Consider the following 5,522-nt stretch of genomic DNA (forward strand, 5'->3'; position numbering starts at 1 on the left):
AGGGGATTTATCTATTTTCACCCTTTCCAGAATTTCCAACACCTCTTCCCTATATACCTCAAAGCCATCCATTCTACTTAATTGTGACTCAGTACTCACATTGACAACAATGTCCTGTTTCTGATTGAATACTGATGAAAAGTATTCATTCAGTGTCTCCCCAATCTCTTCAGCTTCCACACGGAACTTCCCACTACTATCCTTGACTGGACCTATTTCTACCCTAGTCATTCTTTTATTCCTGACATACCTATAGAAAGCCTTAGGGTTTTCCCTAATCCTACCATCTAAGGACCTTTCATGTCCCCTCCTTGCTGCTCTTAGCTCTCTCATCAGATCCTTCCTGGCTACCTTGTAACTCTCAATCGCCCCAATTGAACCTTCACGCCTCATCTTTACATAGACCGCCCTCTTCCCTTTAACAAGGGATTCCAATTCCTTATTAAACCACGGCTCCCTCACACGACCCTTTCCTCCCTGCCTGACGGGCACATACTTATCAAGGACACTCAATAGTGGCTCCTTGAATAAGCTCCACATATCAATTACGCCCTTCCCTTGAAGCCTACTTTTCCAAGCCATGCATCCTAAGTCGTGCCTCAACACATCATAATTTCCCTGCCCCCAGCTATAATTCTTGCCCTGCAGTGCACACTTATCCCTCTCCATCACTAGAGTAAAAGTCACCGAATTGTGGTCACTGTCCCCAAAGTGCTCACCTACCTCCAATTCTAACACCTGGCCTGGTTCGTTACCCAGAACCAAATCCAGTATGGCCTCACCATCTTGTAGCCAGTTTTCAATAAGGACACTGTACAGGCAACATGGTATAATGGGGCTTTCTGCTGTTAGGGCAGCATTGTCTCAGCTGTTTCACTGCATGCATGGGACATCCACATGTGGGCCCTTCTGGAGAGAGCACAGTGCATGGACTGTGTGCACCTCAGGATGTTTAGCAGCTTCACAATGCTATAAACGTACATTTTGTTGCTGCTAAGTGTCAAGCCATTCTCCCAACAGGCAAATGTACATGCTTATGCCATGCATGCTTTGTTCAGTTGAACCTAACAATTGTTAAATGAATTATTTGCAACATTGCTGTGTGTTTTTACACATTATGTCCACAAGTGGGTGCTAACTAATAATGTTTTTCAGAGATTCAGGATCAGTATATTGAAATGACAGAGAAGCTTTAACACTGTGAATTTCCTCATATTTTCACTCGATCATTCTGCACACTGTTACCACTATAATGGATGCATCCGTTGTAGTATTAGGCAGCTCCTTATTCAGTTGTCCTTCTCACTTAAAATGTGTATTAATAAATTACAATTCCAAAAACTGTTGAATTGCTGTTGATGTGAGATATCTGTTAAAGTATGGATGCAATGGCAGTACAGTACATTTTAGGGATCTTTTAATAGCTGATGAGATGAATGCCATACTTAAAATGATAAACCCAAAAAGAATAAACATTAAGTTTGATATTACATGAACAGCACTCATTAAAGAAGAAATTAGTTAATCCAATGCAGGATTGTGCGATATGGGCCCATAATATTCAACTCCCTTTTTTCTGGTAAACAACTACCTTAGTCTTAAGCTTGAGATCCTGGTTTTCAATTGCTCTTTGCTTAGTTTGCCAAGGGCTGATTTAACATTTTGCAGTTGATGATGAATTTTGTTAGCATTTTCAAGAAGAGGCGCCCAACATAGAAGCTAGCCAGGCAAAAGAGAACTAAGAAGAGCCAGGAGGGGACATGAGAAGTCGTTGGCAGATAGGATCAAGAAAAACCCTAAAGCTTTCTACAGGTATATCAGGAATAAAAGACTGACTACAGTAAGATTAGGACCAATCAGGACAGTAGTGGGAGGTTGTACGTGGAGTTGAAGGAGATAGGAGAAATGATAAATGAATATTTTTCATTGTCTTTTTCCAGTGTGAATACCAATGTTGTTGAGGAGAATACTGAGATACAGGCTACTAGACTAGGCTGGATTGAGGTTCACAAGGAGGAAGTGTTGACAATTCTGGAAAGTGTGAAAATAGATAAGTCCCCTGGGCCAGACGGAATTTATCCTAGGATTCTCTGGGAAGCCAGGGAGGAGATTGCAGAGCCTTTGGCAGAGTCATTGTCTACATGAATAGTGCCAGAAGACTGGAGGATAGCAAATGTCCCCTTGTTCAAGCAGGGGAGTAGAGACAACCCTGGTAATTATAGATCAGTGAGCCTTACTTTGGTTGTGAACAATCTGTTGGAAAGGGTTATAACAGATAGGATTTATAATCATCTAGAAATGAATAAGTTGATTAGGGATAGTTGATACAGTTTTGTGAAGAGTAGGTCGTGCCTTACAAACCTTATTGAGTTTTTTGAGAAGGTGACCAGACAGGTGGATGAGGGTAATGCAATTGATATGGTGTATATGGATTTCAGTAAGGCATTTAATAAGGTTTCCCACGATGGGCTGTTGCACAAAATACGGAGGCATGGGATTGAGGGTGCTTTAGCAGTTTGGATCAGACATTGGCAGCTGAAAGAAGATAAAGGGTGGTGGTTGATGGGAAATGTTCATCCTGGAGTTCAGTTACTAGTGGTGTACTGCAAGAATCTGTTTTGGGTCCACTGCTGTTTGTCATTTTTATAAATGACCTGGAAGAAAGTGTAGAATGGTGGGTCAGTAAATTTGCGGATGAAACTAATGTTGGTGGAGTTGTAGACAGTGGAGAAGGACATTGTAGGTTACAGAGGGATATAGATAAGCTGCAGAGCTGGGCTGAGAGGTGTCAAATGGAGTTTAATGTGGAAACGTGTGAGGTGACTCACTCTGGAATGAGCAACAGGAATAAAGAGTACTGGGTGAATGGTAAGATTCTTGGCAGTGTAGATGAGCAGAGAGATGTCGGTGCCCATGTACATAGATCCCTGAAAGTTGCCACCCAGGCTGATAGGGTTGTTAAGAAAGTATACGGTGTGTTAGCTTTTGTTGGTAAAGGGATTGAGTTTCGGAACCATGAGGTCATGTTGCAGTTGTACAAAACTCTGGTGCAGCAGCACTTGGCGAATTGCATGCAGTTCTGGTCACTGCATTATGGGAAGAATGTGGAAACATTGGAAAGGGCTCAGAGTTAGTTTACTAGGATGTTGCTTGGTATGGAGGGAAAGTCATATGAGGAAAGGCAGAGGGACTTGAAGCTGTTTTTATTAGAGAGAAAAAGGTTGAGAGGTGACTTCATTGAGACATATAAGATAATCAGAGGGTTAGACAGGGTGGACAGTAAGAACCTTTTTCCTTGGATGGTGATGGCTAGCATGAGGGGACATAACTTTAGGAGCATGGAATGCACTGCCTGCAAACTGTAGTAGACCCGCCAACTTTAAAAGCATTTAAATGGTCATTGGATTAACATATGGATAAAAAATGGAATAGTGTAGGATAGATGGGCTTCAGATTGGTTCCACAGGTCATGGGCGGCATGGTGGCACAGTGGTTAGCATTGCTGCCTCACAGTGCCAGAGACCCGGGTTCAATTCCTGTCTGTGTGGAGTTTGCACATTCTCCCCGTGTCTGTGTGGATTTCCTCCAAGTGCTCCGGTTTCCTCCCACAGTCCAAAGATGTGCAGGTCAGGTGAATTGGCTATGCTAAATTGCCCATAGTGTAAGGTGAAGGGGTAAATGTAGGGGAAAGTGTCTGGGTGGGTTGCTGTTCGGAAGGTCGGTGTGGACTTGTTGGGCCGAAGGGACTGTTTCTACACAGTAAGTAATCTAATCTAATCTAAGGTCAGTGCAACATCGAGTACTGAAGGGCCTCTACTGTGCTGTAATTTTCTATGTTCTATAGAGAAAATGCCCCCATTTCTCAGGATCCTGCAGTTGATCTGATTGGGGGTGCACTGTGGGAGTGAATTGAATGAGGACCTTAGTTTAGTGAAAGGCCCATTTCCTCATATGCTTTAGAGAGGATTGAAGAATGATTCGGAGTTTGATTTCTGTGCGAGCACTCATGGAAGTACATTCCAATGTCAGTCATTGAGCTGCAGGATGCAGATATACTGTAGGTAAACCCATAATTTTGTTAAGGAAAGAATTCCAGGATTTTGACTCACAACATTTAAGGTATAATGATATAATGTCAAAGATTTGATTTGGAGAGGGACTTGCGGATATTGGGGTTCCCATATATTTTGTTGCTTTTGTTCTTCTAGATTGCAGGCTTGGTATGTGCTGTTGAAAGAACCTTAGCGTATTGTTGCATTACATCTTGCAGATGATGAACATTGCTGCCATTATGTCCCAGTGATGGAGGGGGTGAATGTTTGCGGTGGTATTTGAAATTCCGACCAAGTTACAGAATCAGATAAAGGAGGAAGTGCTGGATGTCTTGAAACACATAAAGGTGGATAAATCCCCAGGACCTGATCAGGTGTACCCTAGAACTCTGTGGGAACCTAGAGAAGTGATTGCTGGGCCCGTTGCTGAGATATTTGTATCATCGATAGTCACAGGTGAGGTGCCAGAAGGCTGGAGGTTGACTAACGTGGTACCATTCTTTAAGAAAGGTGGTAAGGACAAGCCAGGGAACTATAGACCGGTGAGCCTGATGTTGATGATGGGCAAGTTGTTGGAAGGAATCCTGAGGGACAGGATTTACACTTATATGGAAAGGCAAGGACTGATTAGGGATAGTCAACATGGCTTGTGCGTGGGAAATCATGTCTCGCGATTGATTGATTGAGTTTTTTGAAAAAGTAACAAAGAAGATTGATGACGGCAGAGTGGTTAATGCGATCTGTATGGACTTCATAAGATATTCAACAAGGTTCTGCGTGGGAGACTGGTTAGCAAGGTTAGATTTCATGGGAGAACTAGCCATTTGGATACAGAACTGGCTCAAAGGTAGAAGACAGAGGGTGGTGGCGGAGGATTGTTTTACAGACTGGAGGCCTGTGACCAGTGGAGTGCCACAAGGATCGGTGCTGGGTCCACTAGTTTTCGTCATTTATATAAATGATTTGGATATGAGCATAGGAGGTATAATTAGTAAGTTTGCAGATGACACCAAAATTGGAGATGTAGCAGACAGTGAAGAAGGTTACCTCAGATTACAACGGGATCTTGATCAGATGGGCCCATGAGCTGAGGAGTGGCAGATGGAGTTTAATTTAGATAAATGTGAGGTGCTTCATTTTGGGAAAGCAAATCTTAGCAGGACTTACACACTCAATGGTAAGGTCCTTGGGATTGTTGCTGAACAAAGAGACCTTGGAGTGCAGGTTCATAGTTCCTTGAAAGTGGAGTCGCAGGTAAATAGGATAGTGAAGAAGGTGTTTGGTATGCTTTCCTTTATTGATCAGAGCATTGAGTATAGGAGTTGGGAGGTCATTTTGCGGCTGTACAGGACATTGGTTAGGCCACTGTTGGAATATTGCATGCAACTCTGGTCTCCTTAACGGAAAGATGTTGTGAAACTTGAAATGGTTCAGAAAAGATTTACAAGAATGTTGCCAGGGTTGGATAAT

The sequence above is a fragment of the Chiloscyllium plagiosum genome, chromosome 14, assembly GCF_004010195.1.
Source record: "Chiloscyllium plagiosum isolate BGI_BamShark_2017 chromosome 14, ASM401019v2, whole genome shotgun sequence".
NCBI lineage: Eukaryota > Metazoa > Chordata > Chondrichthyes > Orectolobiformes > Hemiscylliidae > Chiloscyllium > Chiloscyllium plagiosum.